Source organism: Diplotaxodon limnothrissa, linkage group LG23 (assembly GCF_057381915.1).
Source record: "Diplotaxodon limnothrissa isolate DT_005_m linkage group LG23, D_limnothrissa_male_GT1.1, whole genome shotgun sequence".
In the NCBI taxonomy this organism is placed as follows: Eukaryota; Metazoa; Chordata; class Actinopteri; order Cichliformes; family Cichlidae; genus Diplotaxodon; species Diplotaxodon limnothrissa.
The window spans coordinates 4,565,968-4,592,830 of NC_140617.1; the positions used below are offsets into that span (position 1 = coordinate 4,565,968).

Consider the following 26,863-nt stretch of genomic DNA (forward strand, 5'->3'; position numbering starts at 1 on the left):
CAAATTATTGGCTGCCAGTGTAAAAGCTAAAAAAAGAGCTAAAAGTCTGTTAGTCTTCTCAATAATAATAATGACTATATAACAGTTTATTCTTAACTCAATAAATGTGACCAATCATCTCTGTGATTTTAAGTATTAGAATGTAGTGCAGCATACGAGCAACAGCTGATCAAGTTTGTTGGGAACGTGTCCCGACCACTAGGCTCCACCTCCCTCGCAGCTTTATTTCAGGGCGTTGGGGTACTGCTGACCACCTGGTGGCAGGTAGTACCAAAGCAGCAGCACGCACACACTGACACAGCAGATTATAGACAGATGGGCTAACTACCACACTGTCAAAGCAGATCCCTCTCCTTCTGCCATCGGACAGCTAATCCACCAGTCAGCTTGTGACACACACACACATGCATACAGAGACCACACACCCACTTTGCTCTGCTCCACTGAAACTATACACAGACGTGCCATCATTAAGTTATATAGGACTGCAGAAAATCACCAGGTGCACTGACAAATAAACATTAATGCTTCCTCTGAAACTTTGTTTCGTGATGGGGGAAAAAAAGTGACTTTTTGGGATACAATTCATTTGATTCTGTTCTCCATTTATGGTGCGTCTCATTACACTAGGTCTTTGTTTTAGGCCTTTATGTTCAGCCTCATTGGCTCTCATGACCTATAGTCAACGAGGCAAGTATTTTTAAGTTATGTCTGATGACACAAGATGTGCGGCAAAAAGAATCAGTGAAGAAAGGGAAGTGAAAGTGAATGCAGCATTCCTGTAATAGCAAAATTGAGCACAAGCAAAACATTCGCTCATGTCACAGCTATAAATGTAAAGTTTTATTTCAATTCATACAGCACATAATGGAAATGCACAAGCAGTAAGAAGCAAACTGCCTGGTGTTATTGTGAAACAATAAGCTGATGACTGATTCGTATTTACATTTAAAGCCTGGCATCCAATAACAGCTTCCACTAATGGTGAGTGGCATCTCATTCCAACACACCAGTGCAGGAACGAAAATCTGTCTTTGTAGACCACTAGTCTGATTAGGGAGTGTCTGGGAAAAGCTATGACACAGTATATAAGTCTTGTACTTCATCTGCTTATTCAACTGAAATGTGCTGAGTCGAATTCATAGAGTATAAATCCCAAGAAAGTAAGGCAAGAGAGACAATAATAAATGTAGACGTGCAGTCTGCGGAAAGGAGAGAGAGGCAAAGAGTGTCGATTCATGACCTTTATCGTGTCCAACTTACAGGTGCTAAAAGAAGGATTGCAAAGAAAGTCAGAAGGTGTGTATTTAGCTGTGCATGTATAAAGAGAACTACATGCACCAGCTCTGTTCAGCCAGTTTAGGAGGAAAGATTATAGAAATACTGTCACAACAAAAAGGTGGAACAATTAAAAGAAAGACAAACAAGTGTTTCTAAGATGACCTTTTCTTGTGATCCCCAAATTATTGTCAACATATTCTTTGAGGGAAAATATTTTCCATTAGTCTTTTGTACATTTTTTTTTTCAAAAAAACCCAATTTCCAGAGTAGACTTTTTTAAAGTATTTAACCAAAGGGGGAAAAAGTTTACTGTACATCCTGGCACATTTATCACGTGTTCATGACAACAGTGACCTGTAGCAATATGGAATGAAATATTCCAGAAAAAAAACCCTAAATTCATCACATGAAAAGCACAGCTGTTTGGGGGGTAGGCAAGCATGCACTAGGTTTCTCACACTAAGCTATTACAAGCTGAGGGTTAAACCAGAGCTGGCTGCAGGTAGAAATCAGTAACATAGACACATTAGATAGACAGCAACGCAGCGCCATCTCCAAACAAATGTGACATTAAATCGATCGTCTGTCATACCAACATCACAGCTATTCATAGAGGCAATGCTGCCAAATACAGCCTATTAGAACAAGTTAATAATGGCCTCCAAAGGTCATCCCTTCTATCAGACTCTTAATAATGTTATTCAATATTGAAAACCCAACCATTCTCTGAGGGCATTTTAATTATTTATTTGGGGTCATTACTCTTTTAAGATTTTAGACTTAGTAAGTGCTTTTAAACCATTATATGAGGGATCAATAGGTTGATTTTTTTCCCTCTCTGTTGTGATTAGATCATTACTTACTACCAACATTACTTAACCGAACAGTTAATTGGAAATAAACTAAAAATGATGCCGAGATTTTTCCTTTAAAGCGTTTAAAATTTAAATAGGTGGCTTAATGGCCGTGACCACAATTTCATTTGCTTTCTCAGGATTCAGAGGCTCCACTATAATTCCTTATTATGGACAAATTTTTACAAAAAACTGCACTGAAAATGAAGTGGATTATAGTAGGTGGATTGTAGTCTGGCTCAAAATAAACATTGTCTTAGATAAAGAAAGAACATGACTATATATATATAAATATATATGTTCTTTCTTTATCTAAGACATTGTTTATTACAAACCAGGCTATAATATATCTATATATCTATATATAGATTTGTAGCACACCATTTGCACAGGTTTCCCAGGATTTTTCCCCGTGTATTCGTTTGCTAACAATAAGTATTAACATTTCTAGTTGATGAAAGCCATCAAAACCCAAACACACTATGCAATAGCTAAACTTCTGCACAGGAAACAGATACTAAACTAAACGTGGTCCACTGCTGTTTATGAATACAGTATCATAGTTAGCAACAGTAGCCCTGGGCGGCTGGGTTATTGAGCCTAATGCTCGAAGGCCTGACGTGAGAGATGGCTGCAGCATGAAGTTTAGAATTACATGTTCAGCTCGCAGAGCAGTAGGGATATGACACGCCATTGATCCCCGTTTTAATTTTATGGTGGCTACCTCCAGATTCAAACGCTTTGGTAGGCTGGTAGTCTGACCCTTTTAATCAATCCTATATCATTTTGTATTTAACCAGCATTAACGGCTAGCTGATTTTTCTGAAATGCCCACGGAAAGCATTAAAGATAAACCAGATAAATCTAAAATAGGTTATGCGGATCACGTATGATGTTCTAAAGAGATTCCAAGTACACCAGATTTGTCAAAAATTATTTTAGCTTCTTTATGAAGCAGACAGATTGTTTAAGTGTAAGAGAAGCTAATGAACTCCAGACTGCGAGAAGATGAGAAGGGTGAAAAAAATGAAACAATTTCTAGTCCTTGAGATCTCTTGCATAATTCCTCTTGAGTATCATCTCTTTCTATATTCTTTTTCATTGGTGTCTTGGCAGGTTATGTTGAATATCAATCTTCGTCCTTGAGGGAAAACTAGCGCAGCGTTTAGACATTAACAAATTGGTTTTCAATGAACAGCTTAGCCCTGCTGGTGCAGCCCAACAAAACACAATTGCTGGTTCTCAACAAGATTTTACACATGACAGTTTCTCCTTGAGGAAAACCCTGAACAAAACCCTCAGTCTTTCTCTATACTTGTATGTTTTCCCCCCGATTCTCTTCGCCTTCTGTGTCTCTCAATGTCTCACACAAACAGGAAAAATAAATAAGAAAAACAGCAAGGGTGTAAATGACCAGACACTATATGTTGCAAACAAAAGTATCAGTGAAATGGGTATGAAACCTGCATCATTACACAGGGCCATAGGCAAGTAAACAGGGTGCAAGCATGACTTGGCCAAGTGGACAGTCAGTCATTCACACATGGGCTCACAGAGTGTGTGTGTGTGTGTGTGTGTGTGTGTGTGTGTGTGTGTGTGTGTGTGTGTGTGTGTGTGTGTGTGTGTGTGAGTGAGACAGAGAGAGAGACAGAAAAAGAGGGAGCTGGAGAGGGAGCAGAAGAACCTGGCTAATGTAATCCCATTACAGAGGTACAAGAGGGAGCAGTCACAGTGCTCAGCCCACACAATGGGCCGGCCTGCAGCCTGTAGCTATCCACTGGATGGATGGTTTCTGCCATGCAGATGGATCATCATACAGCAGCAGCAGGCCTGCCCGCCTCAGGCCTGAGGTGGAACTCACTCACACAGCCAGCCATTAGAATAGTAATAAGCAGTTGTTTCAAAATGAAATAGACTGTGTAGTTACAGTGTATCCTCCTTAGCAGATGTAAGGACTGCCATGTCCTATATGTTAGTTTAGCTACGTGAATTACACACACACACACATATATACATATATATATATACATATACACACATACATCTATATAAACATATACATATATATATATAAAAACATATATAAAAACATATATATATATATATATATATATATATATATATATATATATACACACATATATATACATATATATATATATATATATATATATATGTTTTTATATATGTTTTTATATATATATATGTATATGTTTATATAGATATATGTGTGTATATGTATATGTATATATGCCGAAAGCAAGTCTGGAAATACAATAAACTGGTGCATGCGTCACACTGTGCGCCACGTTATTGTTTCGGTGAAATTAACTTCTACAATACTGTTACTGTTAATTGTACTCTCTGCAGTGTTTAAATGCTTACATATACACACAGTTACTGTCCCTCCACACATACGACTCTGTTCTGCTTCTATGCCCCAGCTTTGTTTACTTTTTCCCACCGAGGCTTCTAGACTTCTGATTGGCCAACATTTCTGCACGGTTAGGAATCTAGCGCCACCTGCTGCTTTGGCATGTTCATAGCAGCGTTTTCTTTCATTTCTCCCTTTATGTGTGGACGGGATTATTTTTTAAAACGAAAACGGAAAATCTCCGTTTTCAAAAATACCCGTGTACGTGTGGACGTAGCCTCAGTCTCTGACTGGAAGCGCTAATTCGTCATTCGGCTTTTGTCAGACTAAAGTAACTGTTAAAACTGTTTGAAAAGCTCAGCTATACAACAAGGAGAGATTGAGAATTTCCTTTTAGTTCTCAGTTTATTGGATATTGACAAAAGTTAGTCAGTTTTGTCTGTTCTTCTGTAAAACAAACTAAGATTTATTTTTAGAATTAATATTTTGTTTCTAAGTGGAATTGACAATTTAGTAGTCTGTTTCGTTTGTTCTATTTTGAAACTTAGACGCTTTAGCGGCTGCCTTTTGTGTAGTTTGCAATATTTGCCTTTATCTATCTGAAAAAGTCTCATGTTCCTTAAGTACATCTACCCTGTTGAACTTATTATGGGAAATAAATATTTAAATAAAAACAAGCTGCTGATTATTTCACATTTTACTTGTGAGCAACGGCACATTTAAATCTTACAAATATAGTTATTTGGCTTATATCGTGATAGATATCGTTATCGCCTGAAATGAAAAAAACATATCGTGATATGAAAAAATCTCATATCGCCCAGCTCTAACATATATATATATATATGCATATACATATATATAGATATAGATATATACATATATCAGAAACAAAGACTGTCTTATAATAGAACAACTTCAGATAATTCATTCAGTTTCTTTTGCCAGGCACAGACAAGGCAGCAACTGTGTTTAAAAATCAGACTATAGATTACAACAGGTCTGAACTGCTGAGGGAGACCAGCCAGGCACCTATTTAAACTTATTTTTTACTGAGTTCCATTTCATTATTGGAAAACACATCAGCTTTTCCCCCCAGCTGCTCTGTGGTGTGAGGAAGATTCCTGGACACAGAAGAGGGGGACCGATAAAGATAGAATTGATTCCAGCCAGCAGCGGCGACAGCCACAGTGTAAGGGGCTCAGTTAAGACCTGCAGCAAAACGTCTGGTTTTGCTCTGTCTCTCTCTCTTCTTCCAGTCTAAAGGCAAATCGTCACTGAGGCAACATCAATCTCCTGCTTCATGACTTCTCAAAGCATGCCTTCTCCCCTGCTGCCTTATCACTTCATCTTCAGGCAAGATTAAAGAGGTCACCTCCAAGTTTCCACAATCTAACTAACTAACACGTATAATAAACTGCAGCCTATCGTATAACCTTAAAAGGATGCTTTCTGTTTTGTTTTGTTGGGATTTTTTTAAGTTAAAGGACAAGTTCAAGCTTTTGCGGTATAAACATTGACATAACTAACGCATCTTTAAACATATTTGTCCATATAGTAAATATGAGGCTACAGCAAGCAGCCAGTTATCTTATCATTGTCTAAATGCAGAGAGAAAAGACACAGTCCGGACTTGTCAAAAGCCAACATTAAAACTTCAAACTTCACAATAACAAAGTATAAAAACTACACATTATAAAGCATATGTAAGCTAGTAGTGTGTAGCGAATTCATCATTTTTAAAGTATTACTTCTAAATTAATACATACATATACAAATGCTTTTCTCTTCATTAATAAGCTCACATATAACTTGTTTAATGACAGCATTTTTACACTTCATAAATTAAGGAATTACCATTTCTAAATTAGGAATCATAACAACTACAATTGCCAGTCTTGGTAGCCGGGGATCAGTCCGCCAGGGCCTCCGCTCCTGGCCGCCGCCCGGCACACAATGCACCCGACCCCTACGGCGCCTCCTGCGGGTGGTGGGCCTGCGGGATGATGGGCCCATGTTCCCTTTTTGGGCTGTGCCCAGCCGGGCCCCATGGACTAAGGCCCGTCCACCAGATACTCGCCCTCGGGCACCCTCCCCGGGCCTAGCTCCAGGGCGGGACCCTATCCCGGGCAGGGTAAACTGTTCCCTTGATGTTTTCCTCATAAGGGTCTAGGAACAATGCGGTTTTCGTCCTGGTCGCGGAACACTGGACCAGCTCTTTATCCTCTCAAGGATACTTGGGAGTTTGCCCAACCAGTCTACATGTGTTTTGTGGACTTGGAGAAGGCATTCGACCGTGTCCCTCGGGGTGCCCTGTGGGAGGTGCTATGGGAGTATGGGGTGTCTGTGCCATTGCTACGGGTCATTCGATCCCTATACAACTGTTGCAATAGCTTGGTTCGCATTGCCGGCAATAAGTCGGACTCATTCCTGCCGGATGATGGGCTCCGCCAGGGCTGCCCTTTGTCACCGATTCTGGTCATAATTTTTATGGACAGTGCAATTTGAGTCCTAAGCATCCCAGAAACAATACAGAAATTCATAAAGTCAAACATAACTTTTCAAAACACCAGTATAGGCTCATAAGGCCCTGATGGTAAAAAACTACTTTTCCGCAAAATGACATCACTTCCGGTTTCGGACAGGTCATGGCGGACATGCGATAGTTCGCGCTGATGGACGGAGAAAGTGTTACGAACAGCCGATCAGCAAAAGCTGATTCTAGAATATTATGTTTTTGTTGCTGCAAGTGCTTTTTATGCAATTTTTGCAAAGCCATATGTGGAAGGAAACTGTGACCTAGGGCAAGCTGATGGCATAAGATGTAAGTACAAATCCTCCGGTTTCATATGCAAAAAAAATTATTGCGCTAGCTTACTTGGTTGCAGTGCTACCGGGATTTAAAAATAGTTACGCAAAACGGAGCGTGCCCGCTCCGACCAGCTTTAAAGGGTTAATATGCTGTTGTTAGTATTACCTTATCTAAAGTGTGGTCCAGGAAGTCATACTTCCTGTCCCCCTTTGTAGCCAGCTGTTTGACCTTCCCTAGTAAGAGAATACACACAAGTGACAAATTGGTGTTTGCTTTAAATAACTATAGCTGTCATGATAGCTGTGTGGCAGGCAGGATGAGGACCCAAAATGCAAACTCACGGACTCAGGGGATAAACTCAAAATCACAGCTTTAATGCTGGAAGGCAGATCACAAGAAATACAAAACTTAAACCGGGAACAATAACTAATACTTGCAGAGAGACACAGGGAAATCCACGCAGCTATGAGGGAGACTACGACACAGAACTGAGGGAGACGCAGACATAAATACACAGAGGGTTAACGAGGGAAGTGGGAGCACACGGGGAACACAGCTGACACAGATAATCATAACGAGACAGGGCAGGAGTGAACACAACATGACGCATACTGACGAGAGACTGTCAAAGTAAAACAGGAAGTACAGAGGTTCAGACAGGAGGAGAGAGCACGGGGAGAACACAGACATAACAGGCTGGGGAAAACATGGAATAAAACACGAAAGGGGACAAGGGCTCATGAATACATAGAGGGGCACACAGGGGGTGAGAGTCACAAAGGGAAAGCACACAGGGAACCACATAACAGGGCAACTCAGGAAACAGAACCTAAACAGGGAACTGAATACAAAAATACAAGAGAACTAAGAATACTGGGCCAACACGGCCCAGGACCATGACAATAGCTCGAGAAAATACTTGTACAGTTTGAAATAGGAGACCCAGAAATCACTGCTACAGAACTGTGACTTATTTATCTTAGTGCAGCCTACTAGCCTTGCAGCTATACTGTCTGCTGGTGCCCATAGCATTACAGTCCTGTCCTGTACTTAATGCAGCTTATTTCTTTTGCAATAAACAGAAAATTTTAAATATGAATCATAGCTGTTTTTTTTCTCTTTTGATGCTGCATTCAGTTACATTTGTCCCATCTTGGTATTAAACCACATACACATGATAATACTACAACTAATGAAAATGTGAATTTAAAATTATAACCCTAGCTGCAAGAATCAAAGTGCGTGGGATGTATGATGATATAATTGCATTCAGTTCATGATTAAAAGCTAAATACACATGTCAAGTTCATGGCAACTCATGAAAGTCATTTTCAAACTCATTTTGTTGCTTTTTTATTTTCTTCTTAAAGGTAAAAAGAGCAAATTCTTTTATTTACAAATCTGTCATAGTAGCATTTTGAGAGATATTCATTATGGCAATAGAGGATTGGTATTTCTTGATTAAATGCCAGAACAGCTCAGTGTTATACAGACTGGGTTTTTGAAGTTCCATGGAAATGCCCATTGATTTCAGATTCTCCTTGACTAAGGTAGAGTAGAACCAGATCACGTCCTCCTTACCCCAAGGAGTTGCTTTGAGTTTGCATTGTGCCCAAGGAGGAGACCATCCTTCTTCATTTGCGTCATCTGAGTTCACCTGTGTGCTAAGACAATGAATAACTTCACTTCCTCTTTTAATGTGACTTATCTACATAAAGTTAGCTCTGTGAAATAGTCACTATGGTTTGTAAACTCATTCATATTGTCTTTTTTCAGACACTCAGTAATAATTGGACATGGGCGATCGTGGCTCAAGAGTTGGCAGTTTGGCAACCTTGCAATCGGAAGGTTGCCGGTTCAAGTCCCGGCTCGGACAGTCTCGGTCGTTGTGTCCTTGGGCAAGACACTTCACCCGTTGCCTACTGGTGGTGGTCAGAGGGCCCGGTGGTGCCAGTGTCCGGCAGCCTCGCCTCTGTCAGTGCGCCCCAGGGCAGCTGTGGCTACAATGTAGCTTGCCATCACCAGTGTGTGAATGTGTGTGTGAATGGGTGGATGACTGAATGTGTAAAGCACTTTGGGGTCCTTAGGGACTAGTAAAGCGCTATACAAATACAGGCCAATTGACTGACCTTTCATTGTCAAGTAAGGCCCTAGTATTCCATGACAAATTAGGCCAATATAATGTTTTTGTTTGTATCTGGAGTTGACTTCAAGTGTGGAACTTGCATTTGGTTGCTTTTCACTGGAAGTCTCAATAATGTGGCCCAAACAGATGTTGGTACAAATGAAGGAGGCCAGCATTGAAAAACTAAAAGCCATCTGAAATTCACTCACCAGCTCAGCAAAAGGCCTGAAAGACCACTAAAGACAACTGAACCAGATGATTGCAGAATTCTTTGTTTCTTTCTTTGTTTATTCATTTGTTAAGAAAAACCCTTTAGAACATCTAGACAGATCAAGAGCAATCTTTAAGAGGTCGACATACAATGACCAAAGCCAACAAACAAGAATCAATCAATCAATCACATTTTCAGCAAGGTGCAAACTACTGTACAGGATACACTGAAGAACAGGAAGGCCAAATTTACCAACTTTAGCAGAAAATATCTAAAACAGCCTGTAGAGGTTTGGAGAAAATAATTGAACAGACGAAAACGAGTTTAACTTGTACCAGAACAGCAAGGAGGAGAAAAGCACGGAGAAGGAAAAGAACAGCTCACCAAAGCATGCCACCTTATCTGACCAACCTGAAGGAGGTAACGTTATGGCATGTATGGCTGCCAGTGGAACAGGGTTACTAGTATTTATTGATGATGTGCAAATAGATAATGAGCAAAAGGACACTGAGAATATTCTTCAATGGCTGAGTCAGTAAACTGATCTCAATCCAACAGAGCAGCTTTTCAGTTACTGAAGACACAACTGAATGCAGAGAGAACCACAGACAAGCAGCAATTAAATGTGGCGGCAGCACAAGCCTCGCAGAGCATCTTAAGAGAGGAAAGGCAGCGTTTGATGATGTCCATGAGTTTTCCAAGTCTTAATATTATGTTAGTTGGTTAGTTTGTCCAATTAACTTTAAACTTCTGAAAATAAGGAACTATGTAAAAAATGACTATTTTAAACAACTAAATAGTTACAAAGCAATAGTTTTTAAAACTGAAAGTTTGCACTTCAATCGCATCTTCACAAATATTTATGACGCTAATTTTATTAATGCTGAAAGTATCCCGTGGTTCAGCTGTTCAGCAAGTGTCTTTCTCTCTTCAAACCCTACTACTAACTTAAAAACTGGACTTACATATCTTCCATTCTATAACCCCCCAGTGGATGCTATTTGCATCTTGCAATAAATAGTTATATTTCACTATCTGTTGTGTCCACTTTGAGTCTTCAGGTACTGCTTGCCTACAATTACAGGCTTAAGTGTGTTTTATTTAATACAATAATGAACTGAATACATGGATTATTGTCATTTAACTTTAAATTATAAAAGATTTGATGAGCTTGATGTCTTCTACAGCAACACACACAAACGCACAACCACACAGGCAGGGTTTTTGTAAACATTATTGGAAATTATTTTGAATATAATCAGAAGATACAACAACACCAGGATAAGAGCAGACAATAAGAAAGGACAATAAGCGAAAAAAAAAAATTCATATTGTTATGGGTCCATCTATGCTCCAGTGAGCTCCTCGTTTCAATATAGATGAAGAAAGCTGGGCCTGAGGACAGCAGTGAGATATGCAGGCAGCCCACACATATCTGATGATGTACAGGCCTGCCTGCACATTCTAAAGAGAACACATTTTCGAGCTAGCCTTTTATAATTGTATTTTTTCCCTTCCAAAAGGGCCTAGAGCTAGACTCATATGCTCCATCTGAAGCGGTTGGTGTAGTAATGGGTCATAGTGATGCATTCATACTGAGACTGGCTTAATTGTATTATCAATCTCATCCAGACAGTGCTTCAGCCCCACAGCTCTGGACATGCTACTGTCAAACTCTCTGCATTAGTATTGGGAAGTGAACCATGAAGAAGCAAAATCTTAACTTTCATCTGTTTCTCAGGCTAAAAGAGTAAGTTAGCTAGTTGAATGATGTTTTTATCAGAATATGGCCACTGCCCTTCTTGGGTTCCCTTACTGTCACGTTCCCTCTGTCTAACCGTCACTATGTCACTTTTGCCTTCTCTGTATTTATCTTTCCCATATGGTGTGTAGTGAGTAAACGCAAGTCCGTTCCAATTTCATGCTATCTTTTAACAAGTTAATTATGTTGAGCCCTACAAAGACTGAAGGCAGACAGAGGGGGTGGCAGCAATGGCAAAGGGATAACTGCCCAGGTCATCTCTTTGTTGTTCTATCATGTTTTGTGTCTCAAAGCACTCTCCCTCTCCTCTTTTCTCTCTTCTTTCTTTTCTTATTGTAGCCTCCTCCTTCTTTTCCTCTTCGTTAGTAATAGCTCTAGTGGTGGAGGAGGGTTTTGAGATAAAAAGCACTGGGAACTGAGGAGTCCTTTGCAAGCCTAAGGCAAGGAGAAGGTCAATAGGCCTGCTAAGAAGGGCTGTTATCATCTTGGTAACATGTTATCGGAGAGCCTGCAGTAGTGTTTATTTACAGTTATTGCTCCCTCTGGGTACACACTTCAACGCCTGGGGCTGATTGCTCTGTAATGAGTTAAGGAACACAGGGAGCCGATGCAAGAAAAGAAGGGAAACAAGAGAGGCAAGAAATCACTTGCCAAAAACCAATAGGTCAGCAAAAAATCAAGTATGAACAGAGAACCATGGTCATTGAAAATGCAGGCCAAAAAAAGTGTGCCAAAAAAGTGTGCCAAAAAAAGTGTGCCAAAAAAAGTTTTCTTCCAGTAAATGGCAGTAAATGGATCTTGACCTTAAGTTGATTGCATCGCTCTAAGAAAGGACCACTCTGTCATGATACGTTGTGTGGCAGGCAGGATGAGGACCCAAATTGCAAACTCACAGACACGGGGGATAAACTCAAAATGCAGCTTTATTGCTGACAGGTGATAAACAATAACGATGATACAAAAGCAATGCAAAACTACACTAAACTGGGAAAAGCTAAAGTAACATATACCGGAAGACACGGGGAGAACCACACACGGCATGAGGGAGAACGCGACGCCGAACAGAGGGAGACTCAGACAGAAATACACAGAGGGTAAACGAGGAAAGTGGGCACACACGGGGAACACAGGTGACACTGATAATCATAACGAGACAGGGCGGGGTGAACTGAACATGACAAGTACAGGCACAGAGGTTCAGACAGGAGGAGAGAGAGCACGGGGAAACACAGACATAACGGGCTGGGGAAACATGAAACAACCAAAAAGGGAGACGAGGGCTCATAAATACATAGAGGGCACACAGGGGGGAGAGAGAGCACGGGGAGAACTTAGACATAATGGGCAGGGGAAACATGGAATAAAACATAAGGAGAGACGAGGGCTCACAGATACACAGAGGGGCACACAGGGGGTAAAAGCCATGAAGGGAAAACACTTAGGGAACAACACAACAGGGCAACTCAGAAAACATGGCCTAAATAAGGAACGAAATACAAAAATACAAGGAACTAAGAATACTGGGCCCACATGGCCCAGGACCATGACACGCTCACTGACTTGAAATAGTCAGTTTCTATCTGTAATGTCCTTCGCCAGGGCTGGGGTTTTTCTGTTTTACTTGCCAGATCATGCCACTGTTATGTGTGCTAATCATATAGGTCCATATTTAACAGGTTGAAAGGCAAAGTGGGGAGAGTCAACCCAGGGGTTGGCCATTTCAGGAAAGAGGATGTCTCCGGTGGTGTGTGAGTGGGTTTTTCTACACTTCTACACTACACTGAAAGTCAAATGAAATCTCTCATTATGGGCCAGCATTTCAGTCTAAGAATTAGACTAAGTGCAGCTACTGTCAAAAAGGACAGAAAATGAAAGACTGAAGAAGCAGGAAAGGCAGTGGTGAATACCATTCAAAAGGCTTGGATGAAGACCAAGGAATTTTTCAGGCACTGTATTTAACTATCAAGCAATTACAAGAAATTAATGAATATATCTAAATTAGTCAGATATTGAAAAATAAATATATAAGAAAATCATCTAAATACATTTTTTCTAGACTATACCATAAAAGCAAATCCATCCAGTGACAACCTAATCCCTTTTCATAGCATCGGATATGGGAGATTACAAGACATAATTAGGTAATTTCATTTAGACATAATTCATGAGAAGAGAAGAGCGCAGGGAGCTTTTTTGGGATGAAGTTTCTCCATCACAGCAGGAGGCTCTGGATGATGCCATGATTCAGATATGATAACTGGAGTGAGCTGATGTAGAAAGGGAGGACTCAGAAACATATTTGCTTCTCAGCACTCAAGGGTGGTTACAGTCAAAACGAGCAGAATTGGACAGAAGCCTCGAGAACTGAAGCACTTGGAAATCGTCTAGTAACATGCTGATTGGGTCGCAGTTATTAAAATCAGATTCAAGTAATGATTAAAGCTATTTCAGTTCGTTTTTTTTGTATACTTACCATCACATTGTATAAAAAAAGAGAACAATTCTAATAATTACAACAGACCCAATAACTTCAGAAGTGTCTCCAAGTACTGCTTAATTTCAAACATGTAAATGTGTTCTTCTCTTATAATCCTCTCCTATACCCTTAAGCTGATTTTGATATAGCTAATGACATCCAACACAATTTAAAGAGATTTAAAAATACACTAGTACAGACAGATGCCTCTTAAAAGTACACTCAATTATTTTTATGTGAACAATGGGTCAAATTTCTATACTTAAAGTTACAGGAGCCACTTATCACGAGGCTGCAGTTCCCTGTACCTTTATAAGTGTGTGTGTTAGTGTCTTACAGATCACTGTTTTGGTTTTACAGCCTGCAGCTTTATTACAACTTTATTATTAGTGAGTGACTGGTGAATTGGAAGGATTTAGCACGCCAAAAATATTTTCCTTCACAGTATGGTAAAGATCACAGTACTTGATTTGCATTCACTACATGAGAAGACCCCCTGTTTGGACAATGACACTGATGTTTTGGACTATGCATATTGAAGCTTCAACATTAGCCTTTTGAAGGCATCATGTTGGTGTTTGGAGCAAAAGTAAGCCTAATCTGAACAAGATTGCCTAACTTACCAGCTAATGCTGGTTAGCTTAGAATGCTCCATCCATAAACTACACTGCAAATTAATGCAAGAGTAACATCCCATAAATATATACTAGAAGTTCATCTTCTGTGTGTTTATACACCAAGCATTTGCATTAGTCATTAAGTATTATTAATCCCTTGCTCTCTTCCACATTGTGTCTTTTGCCACGTTTCCCTCTCCTCACGCCCAACTGGTCGTGTGAGTTGTGTGAGCCTCTTCTGCCAGATGTGTCTTCCTCTTAAAAGGGAGTTACACGCCACTGCAACCCCCTCTGGCCTCTGCTCCGTGGCTGCTGGGTGACCTCTCATTTGGGGCTCTACTCAGCTCTTCCCAGGAGGGTGGCACGGTTCCCCCCCTTTGGTGGTCCTCCTTGGGTCCTCATACTCTGAGGCCTCTGGATGTCTGGGGCCTGGATCTCCTCCATACCTGCTTCATGCCCTGGGGGACGGGGCTATGGCTCCCCACACTCCCTAGCAGATCGTTACATGGAGAAACCTTTGGAATACAAGCCTGCTGATCCACACAGGTGTACACACGGGTGTTCACAGACGCGGACTACACCTTTCTTGGCTGCTGCCTCAAAGCACATTGTGCGCTGTCTATCTTGGGTGCTGCACAATAGCGTTTAATACTTAGCATCTACTGTTATCTACTGCTAGCTAGTTTATTGTGATGGTGCTGTTTTTATTATGTTGCTCTTTTTTGTTTGTTTTCTCTTCTGTTTTTTTTTCTCCATACAGGTGATCCAGGTGTTTTGTTTGTTTTTCTTTCTTTCTTCCCCCCTTTCTCACCGTCTCTTCTCCCCTCTGTTTTTCTTTCTCTCCCTCTCTTTCTTTCATTCTTTCTTCCTGTCCTATCCCCCAGTCAAGTCTGTCCCGTCTGTAGCAACCGAAAAAAAAAAAAAATACATAATTATAATAAAGGTCAATCAAATGGACCAATATGGCAAGGCCATGATGATCCACTTGGTAAAGTAAATCCACTTGGCATCTTTCTTGGCCTTGAGACAACAATTCTGATGGCTAAAGATCCAAACGGGACAAACTGTCACCTATTCATTGCTCATAAAGTGTCAGCTGATTGTTAGGGTTTTCTCTCTATTATTATTATTATTATTATTATTATCATTATTATTATTATTGCTAAGCACCTTGAGGTAACTACTGTTGTAATTTGGTGCTATATACAAAAAATGTAATTGAATTAAAACCAAAACACAATTTTTGGAGGGTCTGTGCCACACAGCAAGCCATAATAGTACAATAATTCTACTCAAAAATTTGACTGTCTTAAAAAGGCACCTACAGAGAGATTGCCAGATTACTGACTCCAATTAGCAGAGGAGCTTCTTGAAGACAGCAACTGGCTACAGATGGCTGTGCCGCGATACCTATAAATCAAAGTGGCAACAGCCCTACATCCCTCGACCAAGTGAAAAAGATAAATATAGAGCAGTCAAATTCAAAGTTCAGATCCAAACAAATGTATAAATGCTTGCTAATGATACTTTCATCATAATCTTTATTCAGAACCACTACAAGTGAGGGATCGACACTAGCTGTTTTATAATGACCAAAAACATCATATTTTTTAGAGATTCCAGTGCGTTCACTAATAAGAGGTATTTGAAACGTCCATGGGGGAAACAATCCTGATAAGAGCATTTGGCCAAACAACACTGGCCACAAGGAGTGCATTTTCTATACTGTTACTTTGAGCAGCAGACCTATGAGATAGCAGCCTGGATTTAAACCAAAATGTATTCTTTCAGAATGCTGCTCATGTGAGTATTTCATCCTTCCACTGTATAACTATATTCTGAACATGAATTTGTGTTATCAAACAAACCCTGGCACATCAATGAAGCTCATCTCAGAGAGAGGTTTTCTAAATAAATCAGCAGAATAAATACAGGCAGCTTGAAAAACATGAAGTGGTAAAGCATTACAAATCCTTGCCATTTTCCCAAACTGTACCGTCTTGCCTTGGATGAAAAATGAGACGCCTGCTCTGAAACTGTGTTTATGGCGTTAGGAATTGCTTGGAAATGAATTACTGGATGAATCACCGGGGCCTTGTGCGCGAGAACCACTTGTGCAATGCAGAAATCTGGTTGCAGTAATGTTTACTTACGACACACTTGTATCACGACGCTAGAGGCAGGCCCTGAGCCAATGAATAGTGATGTTCCAAATATGTTTATAACACAAAATAGCCTAGAGCTGGATTTTAAAAACAACCACAAAGTGAAACCTGTTTGGGTCACACCACTTCCTTCAATGCAGATGAAGTAACAACGATGCAATTTTTAATGTTAAAAAGAAAAAACTTTATATAATATCAAATGTCTGAATATTCTTCCCTTCAGACTTTTCAAATCTCACAGCCACACCGTGAATACAGTTGATAATCAAATCCTTTTGTGACTCAAACTTTTACAAGTATCCTACTGCTGCTAGCATTTGGTGACATTTTGAATAGATGTCCAAGGGGTGGGCTCTCCTATGTGCTGCACAAATCAGAGCCATCAACAATTAACTCACAAAACGCTGAGGTTGTTTGTAGTACTTCCTGAGCAGCAAAACTGAGCCAATGTGTTCACTTAGTGATTAGACGTGGCCATATGCAACAGGCCCAAATGTCAGACGGGCTTATCACTCTGCAATTCATTCAGTGCTACTGATACCACTTTGCATTGCAAAAACTCTGTCAAGCCTCAATGAAGCCATGTGTTCAAGGCAGATTTTTAGATTATTAGCATTTGTTCTGCTTAGAAAAAATAAAATACAGCAGAACACTGGCATGTTATCACCTGTAAATTAATATGCAAGGAGTTGTTGTTTCCATATATAAAAGACAGCCAGTCACAGCTGCATTATAGTGGAGTTATCTGTGTGTGTGTGTCCATCTGTTTAAATCTACTGTTGCCTCTACTCAAACTAGAACCTTACTTTGTCTGCTGTTAGGTGCTTAGAGTAGGATTTTGGCACTGTTTCTGATTAAAATAGCTGCCTGCTAACTCTAAAAACAACAGAGAGCCATGAGAATAACCTGAAGGAGCCAAATACAGATGACAAAACGAAAACAACAAGATAAAGCTGGGAGGTACTACAGAGAATGATCATACAGGTTATATATGGGGTTATCTTTACAAGTGAATCATTCAGACTGAACTATAAAGACCGGCTACTTTATTAGATACGCTGGGCCAGTACCGAGTTCGACCTTTGCTTTTATAACTGTCTAAGTTCTTTGTGGCATAGACTCAACATGGTTCTGGTCTGATAGCATCACACAAGTTGCTGCAGATTTTTCACCTGCATACCCATGATGCAAATATCTTATTGCGCTCCAGTACATCCCAAAGGTGCTCTACTGGATGAAGATCCAGTGGGTGTGAAGGCCATTTAAATATTGTGAACTCATTGCCATGTATATGAAATCGGTTTGAGATGATCTGAGCTTTGTGACACAGCACATTATCCTGCAAGGGGCAGCCATCAAAAGAATGGATGGATATACTGTGGTCATTCAAACAATGCTCAGTTATAACTAAGGGGCCTAAAATATGCAAAGAGAGTGCACACTATTACACACCAGCAGCTGGTATCATATAAGGGAGGACAGATCCATGTTCATGTAGTGTACGCCAAATTCTGGACTCTACTATCCAAATTTGGCAGCAGAAATCGATACTCATCAGATTGAGCAATGTTTTTCGAACCTTCAACCGTCCATTTGTGGTGCACCTCTATGAACTGCAGCCCCACTTTCCTGTTCTTAGCTGGCAGGAGTGGCACCTCTTGTAGTCTTCTGCTGTTGTAGCCTATCTGCTTCAAACTTTGGCATGTTGCGCATACAGAGATGCTCTTCTTCATCTCTTGGTTGTAACGAGTGGTTATTTGAGTTACCTTTGCCTTCCCATCAGCCTGAAGCAGTCTGGCCATTCTCATCTGACCTCTGGCAACAACAAGGCATTTCCACAAAGAGAACTGCTTTTCAGTGGATATTTTCTCTTTTTCTGAAAATTCTCTATAAACCCTAGAAATGGTTGTGTGGGAAAATCACAGTCGTTTCTGAAATACAAAGAAATACATTCAAAGTCATTTTACATTCTTCCTCATTCTGATGAGGAAGAAATTGGTTTGAACTTCAGCAGGTCATCTTGACCATGTCTACATGTCTTGCTGCAACATGACTGTCCGATTAGTCATTTGAATTAACAAGCAGCTGAACAGGTGTACCAAATGAAGAAAGTGTATTATTTGATACATCGTGGACACTTAACACAGGGTCAAGCCAATGTAACCCAACCCCAATTCATATTCCATGAAGTTTTTCAAAAAGAGAAATAAAAGGTATTATATATACCTGAAGAAAATCTCAGAATATGACAATAAAACAAGAAGTAACAATAAAGAGTAATTTCTTAGGGATACAAATGGCCAATAAATAGCATAAATCAAAAGCAATGGTCTTGCCAACAGTCCCAAGACAACTCAAATTTATCTCCATACTCTGCGCCTGACTTAAAAGAAAGAGAGAGGAGAGAGAACTGCTAAAAGGGAAAACTGGAGAGGCCATTTAGTGATTTGAGCAGTGAAGCTTCTCCGCTGCCAAGGACATGTAAGAGAGACAGAGAGACTGGGAGTGCCTCTCAATGCATCAGATGTCAGGAGTGCTCCCTCCTACTCAGACAAATAGATCTTCTTTTGGAAAGCCCATAAGAGAGAGCATTCTAAGGTCGGCGAGATATAGAAAAGTAAAAAAAATCTAGCCATTAAAAGGCCATATGACAGCACAAAGCTCATGTGTGGGGAGTTAAGTGTCAAACAAATTCTGAATTATGTTCATGCTGATTACAAGTAAAAAGGCATTAACAAAAATTATATATCTTTGTTCCCCCCTGGGCTGCTTCTCCCTCCGGATTGTTTCATCAGAGAGGCAGAAGAGGTGAAGGAGAGAGCTGCATACTGCAGCAAACTCAGGCCTCTCCAAACCACTCGTTCTGAGCATCTGGCTTGATTGTAAAAACGTTTCCCTCTTCTTTAATCAATGGAAACTCAACTATCCTGATTCATGGGGCACTCTGGAGTATATAAATATCTTCTGACAAGCTTGACTGCATTCCCCCCTTGACTGGCTACAGACCCCCAGCCACCCCACCCCCAAGTGTTCATATTTTTCTTTCCTTCTGTAGTACCTTATTTCTCAAGCTTTTTCCGACCATCTCTTTTTGATCTCTGTCTTCTGAATTTTGCTTTAGTCGGGACTCTAATCAATCACTTTTCAGAGGGTCGCTGCAACTGCGACATGACAGTTTCTGGGAGAAGATAAGGCCAGACAAATTAAACACACTGCTGAGTGCTGGAAGAAAAGAAAAATACACTTGAAGCAAAATGAGATAAGCCAACCTACATAAGCAGTGACTAAAGGGACTGTTTTTTCCATGTTATCTTACTACCGATCTCCTTACAGACATTTATTTATTTACTATTATTTTCTAATTTAAAACAAATAAGAGAAAGTCTTTGTTTATCAATTATTAATAATGGGTTATTTATAATCTAGAGTAAATCCATGAAGAGGTTGTAGATATTTCATCAAAGCAGTAATGTCAGGGTTGGAAACCTTAATTTATACAGTAATGATCATCTGGGCAGTAAATATTTATTGCTGATGACTAACAGCTAATGAATGTGTAAAAATATAACAAAATATAATTTCAGCTCAGACTAGACTTTTTTATGTCAGTGTATCAATCCAACCCGCTCTGCATTGGAAAATAAGGGAAAATTACTTATTATCCATCACTGCACATGAGCCAAATTAACCTAATGTGTGCCCAGAAGAATAGCAACACCCTAAATATTAATTTGGCGTGAGCTCTCCTGGAAAATATAAATACCACATTTTGTATTGCTCAGACTTAAAACTGTTGAAGATTATTGCTATTACTATTACTTACTCATCACCTCTGCTCAATGTTTCATGGTAAACATTAATGCTTACCATGTTTACCTTGAAACTGATATGGTGTCAAAACTAATTCTAACGACTACTAACACTGTTTTATACCTAAGTATAATTTATAATCCTTATCTTTATAATCTCTTCTGCTATTTGCACATTCTTTACTGTAAATTCCTAAGTTAATTTGTAAATTTTTGTAGTAAATTGTAAATATTGTAAAACTTTTCTTCTGTCATTTAATGGTCGGGCATTGTACAGCTACAAGCATTTCACCCCCATGTCATACTGTGTATGGTTGTGTGTGTGTGACAAATAAAATTTGAATTTGATTTGAATTTGATTTGAATTTGATTTGATTTGAAGTAGAATTAACAAGATAATTATTATTAAGAATCTGTGTCGGTAATTAACGATCCGCACACTGCACCACTCTAAATTATATTGCTAATCGGTTATTATGAAACAGTGTGTTTCAGATCATTTTGCAGAGTAACGTGAAAGTAACGCATAGTACAACATAAGTATACGAGTCGTATAACAAATGTCTTGTAATGTACTATATTACTTTTAAGAAAAGTGTTCTGTGTAATATATGTAATAACTTTTTTACTTTACTTTTTTGAGTAATGACCCAACACTGATCACACCAAAGAGGGGGAATACCTCCAATGTGCACAAACATTTGACGACGCAGCATGTAGTTAATTTGCAAGAATGGAGCTGATAAGAATCGATAATGAATCAGAATCACAAATTCTTATCAATTCCCATCCCTACCTGCTCTTTATCAGACGTTGAAACACAAGGCAGGACCATCTTAAATCCCCTGTGGACAGTCACATGACCACAACATGTCATAACATCCAATCAGGAACCAGATCTTTTATAGGACAAAAAATTTGCGACAGAAACATAAAAATATGTCTCCACAAAAAAATAAATAAATAAATAAACAAAAAACAAAACATAATCCATAACATGCTGAAGTTCAAAACAAGTAATATCTAACATTTGAAATTAATGCAGTTGATCAGACAAATTAAAAAATTGCTATATCATCTTATATAGTGTCTGTCAAGTAAAACATTATTATTAAGAAATATATACACAAAATACAATATCAAAGCTCTTAATAAGACACTACACTGCCGTCCGGTATTCCCGTCATCAAGTCTAAAGGGGCGCTTGCATTATTAGATGCAGTAAATACAATATGACCCTCAACTGAAAACACATGAATCCATAAGAAATACACTGAAAAACTGAACATATAATATAACACTGAAATACAAGGAGTCATAAAAAAGGACAAAGTCCATTTCTTCGTTAAGACTTTTTGTAGCTAAATCTCTAGAGTGAAAATCCAATAAAGTTCACGCTGTAAAAGTTAAGTATTAATGCCCGCTTCTCTTTTTGCAAGCTGTACATGCTCAATGCCAATATAACTAAGACAAGACACATTGTGATTCATACGCTTAAAGTGGTGGGAAACCGGACTTTTCTGATCACGATTTCCAATAACACATCTATGTTCGGAAATAATATTTTTCAGAGGTCTGGATGTTTTACCGATATATGCCAACCCACAAGGACATTTAAGCATTTTTATCACATTACTGGTTTTACATTAAATTATTCCCTTAATTGGAAAAGTCTTGCTTGTGTCCGGATGATATAAAATCTTTGTTTTACAAGTAAAATGACATTGCTGACCATCATTGCATTTATAGTTCCCGAGGTAAAAACGCGCCAGTATCTGTTAATAATGGTGGCCATATCTTTAGTCAAAAGTGAATTTTGAATAGCACATTGAATTGCTTTCTTTTAATTCAAGTATTAGGGATATAATACGTATAACCGAACCACTACGAGTAGAAATCAGCATTGTAATTGGGTTTTAATGATCAGAAGCTTGTTTTAAACACTCATATTTCTAACATCTTTTAAAAATCTTTGTTCTAAATCTCCTATTTAGTCTTCAAAAGTCACTATTAGAGCTACATAAGCAACATATGCAGTAGACCTGAGGCACAGGAACACTTCTTTTTTTTAAAATGCTGGATGATATGAACGTAATGAATATCTATCTGTAGCTTTTCTGTACAAAGTGGTGCACGAGAGTTCGATAAGATATTCATTATTTATCGAACTGGAAGTTAATACACAGTCATGTGAAAAAGACTTGTTGTTTGTAAAAAACTAAGGACACGCTTACTGCTTTCACATGAATTAAGAGGGTAAGTAGCACCCAGGCGCAACTAATCAAATGCACTTTAACGGATCATCAGAAAGTGTGATCAGCTCTGTAAAAGTAGAAGTTTTGGACATTTTTGTTTTGTCTGGTGCATTCAGGTGTGTCTTAACACAGCAACACAATCTCCCTAAGAGAACACATCCCATCAAAGTCAGCCCAAGGTCAGACCATGTAATCCTTAGGGAAACTGCAATAAAAAAACACACGAGCTACATCTCAGACCCTACAGGCATCAGTTAGCATGTTAAGGTTCATGACAGCACAATAAGAAGAAGACTGAACAAGTATGTCTTGTATGGAAGGACTGCCAAAAGAAAAGTCTTCTCTCTAACAAAGAAAAACAACAAAAACAAAAACACAAGAGTTGCATCTGAACAAACCACAAGGATTCTGGAACAATTTCCTCTGGACAGATGAGACAAAAATGGAGACGTTTGGTCATAATGCACAACCACACATATAGGCACAAACACCTCATACCAGCTATTAGCACTGTCGTGCCACCAGAGAAATTTGTTCAACAGCTCGGCCACCAGCAGGTCATCCAACAAGACCTGCGTAGACCGGGTAGGCCAGGTCCTTCGAAGGATACAGCACCTGAATTTGGACACAGCCAAAGATTCCAAGCACTTCAGCAAATCTACAACCATGGCTGAAAAAGAAAATAATCCAGGTGGTGATTCAGTGGTGATGTCACAGTTCAGACCTCAGTCCAGTTTAAATGCTTTGGTGGGACATTAAGAGAGCTGTGCCTGCAAACTTAAAAAAACTGAACATTGTAGCAAAGGGTGGGCCGAAATCCCTTCGCAACGAGGTGACACACCGATAAAGTCATAGAGAAAATTATTACCATGAGTCAGTGTGTAATTTTTTACTTTCATAGTCTAACAAGCTGTTACATTATTTACGAATCAGGTTAATTACTCAGGCTCAGGAAACACTATGACTTCAAACAGTATCTGACAGCCTTGACTATTTTGGTTGTAGTACGATATGGACATAGCAGTTCGACAATATCTGTTCTCCAGTCTGCAATATAAGTTGGATTGTATTGAGTGAATTGACTGTAAAGTCTATGAGTTGTCTTTATCAATAGACCCCATTAAACACTTGTCACCGCTGGGGAATTTCTTTGATCATGCAAGCCATTGTCAGCAGAGAGCGGTCGGTCTAATCAATGAGTGCTTAATTATATCTGGTGCATGGTCCAGAGGTGCAGTAAAACAATAGGCCTGCGCTGTCAGTGTCGTTCTTTGTACAGACAGATGGCTCTTTAGTCAGCGACATTGTGAGGATACATTCACAAAAGAATTTTTGGGCTAAAAATGTCAACAGTTGGAGCGTGTGACAAGACAAGATAAGAATGTCATTTGGATTTCACTCTAAAAACAATTAGACTTCTTTTATCACTTTCACGAATCTCTGCCATTTGACACAATACACAACAATAGGCCAGAGCTTAAATGTTTACAGATTAGCAAAATCTTCTATTTCCTACTGTACTACATAAAAAAAAGATCTCAGTAAGTAAAACTCTAAGTTTACATGGGTGTTAATAACACTGGGCAAATTATACAATCCAAAATGTTCAACAAAACCAGTGAGAATGAAAATAGCCACAGTGTTCAAGTTGTACTGTACCAAACACTGAGAGAACTGTCATGCTCATTTTTTAGGCATAGTACAGTAAAAGGCATTTAATGGTTTATAATGACTCTGTGTCAAAGGGCCTGTTGACTGAGACACACTGTATGTAAATCTGTAGGCCATCACTGACTTGATCAGCACAGCACAGACAACAAAGTGAATTAAGCCTCATCTAAATGTAAATTAGGTTTTATACCTTTGGCAAACAGCTTACATAACCAGTGTCTGTTTTAATAAACCAATTAGATTTTATTCTATGCTATATGAAGACGAGAAAATAAAAGCTGTGCTTTATGGAAATGTACACGGGATGCAGATAGCATCAGGAGTCGGGCAAAGATCCTTCCTATAGGTATGCATCATTTTCACATGAAAACATGTGCTTGAAATACTGACTATTCAATCTAGTCTGAGAGAAGTAAAACAGACACAGACTGTCATAAAAGGCCCATTCAATTGCCTTGAGAAATGAACATGTGTGGCAGGAGCTTACATATTTGTCTCCAATTTCCTCTCCCTCACTCGTATCACAAATATCAGACTGAATATATGAAACCAGAAGCTCATTTTACATTCTTGACTTATGCAACCTGTCTTATAAAGTTTGAGCAGAGGTACAACATTTACTGTAAACACAATATGGCAGGTATTCTCAGGTTAGATGAACCTACACTTGTGCTGCTGTTCAACATCTTTAATACAATTAAAGAATGAGGGAACAAATTTTGCTCTTTCACAATTTAACTGCATGTACTTTCTTTACCACAACATTTACATTTTTATCCAAGGATTGTTTTTTTAAAGTTAATCTGTGCAGTCTTATGTTCAGAAATATTATAAATAAGAACTTCTCCCAATGCAAGTTTCCACTTAATAAAAATACATTAAAAAACAAAGTAACTTAGGGTAATTCTGGGTAATTAGTGTTAGTATTATTTATCTGATTAAGAGAGGGGCAAAGAGAACTCTTCCTCTGATAAATTTATAGAAATTTCCATTTGTATTTCTTACCTCATGTTTAATTTTGTCCTCAGGAAACTCAGAACAAGTTAAACAAACAAAAATAAATTAAGAAAATGCCAAAATTTCTGCTTTTTATTTTGTTAAATTTTAATTAAGAATTTAGAATTAAGAAGTAATATTATCTTTAGTAAAGAGAGTGGTACTTTGTTTGCAGCACATTTATTTTTACTATGGTAAATGATGACAACAAACATATGAACAGCAAGAAGTGCTATTGTAGACAAATACATAGATTTCAGATGGAGTATAACTTGTAGAAAAATAAGCACATGTAAAGAATTCTGTAAAAAGCAAAATTACAAACTGTGAAGTGGAACTTTAAAGCAATGCTGTTAAAACCAGTAGTGTTTAAATGAAACAGCAACAGGGCATTAATTTGAGAATATCTGGCAAATATCAATTTATTCCATATTCTAACTTTAGTAATGCATTTACTGGAAAGAGATTAATATCAATTCCATAAATCATTCAGGAGATAAATCCGGAGCCACAGACATGTATATGTTAGCTGATCCCTGTGAGGGAGCTCAGCACCCATTAATCAATGTCTGAGCTCCTCTGGCCATGTCATCTGGGGGAAAAAAAGGCAAATTTATAAAAAGGGCAATTACCACACTGATATTGCAGAAAAATCCTCCTAATATTCACACCAGTGTGTGAATGTGTGTGTGAATGGGTGGATGACTGGATATGTAAAGCGCTTTGGGGTCCTTAGGGACTAGTAAAGCGCTATATAAATACAGGCCATTTACCATTTACCATTTAATATAACCCTCTACTACTACACATTTGTACTTTCCTTCACATATGAGTCTGATAAGGTTTATCTATCCCACTATATGTCTATAAAAGATTGTCTTTCCTCTTGTGAATAAGCCTAACCCAACTTAATTGTTAGTAGTAATCCACTGACCTCCAGGTTGTTGAAAAAGTGCATCAGAGAATCAGCACTGGAGAACAACACTGACACTGACACCAAAGTCAGACAACAGAAAGTAAACAGGGAGAAGTTAAAGCTCATCTGAGTCTGCAGAAACCAAAATGGGCTTATCTGTGGAAATATGAAATCTGAGCACCATCTAAACCTAATCTCCACACAGCGATTCAGTCCCAAAGAGAGCCTGCTGGTTCCCTGATTTATTCTGCCTACTTGGTGCTTGAGTGTTAGCCTGCTTGTGGGTCTAACCAGCCGACCTTGTCGGTGCTGAAAACATGCAGTTCTTCATTTTCGTTTTAATGCCACTCCACTAGCAGAAAGCAAGGCCATTAACAAAGGAATCTGGAGCATATTTAACTTCATCTTACTTTATGCGTACAGCAGCCTCAATTCAATTATATAATTGATTTTTTTTTTCAATCAAACAATGAAAATTAATTGTGGAAAATAATCAACACTACAAGTGGCTATCTTTCTTCTGACCTACACAAAATACC

General features: G+C 38.9%; 1 protein-coding gene across 2 annotated transcripts in view; it reads right to left on the bottom strand.

The window, feature by feature from the left end:
* agbl4 (AGBL carboxypeptidase 4) overlaps positions 1-26,863 on the bottom strand; it is a 348,823-nt gene that overhangs the window by 317,848 nt on the left and 4,112 nt on the right. The gene's annotated exons all lie outside the window — the stretch shown is intronic.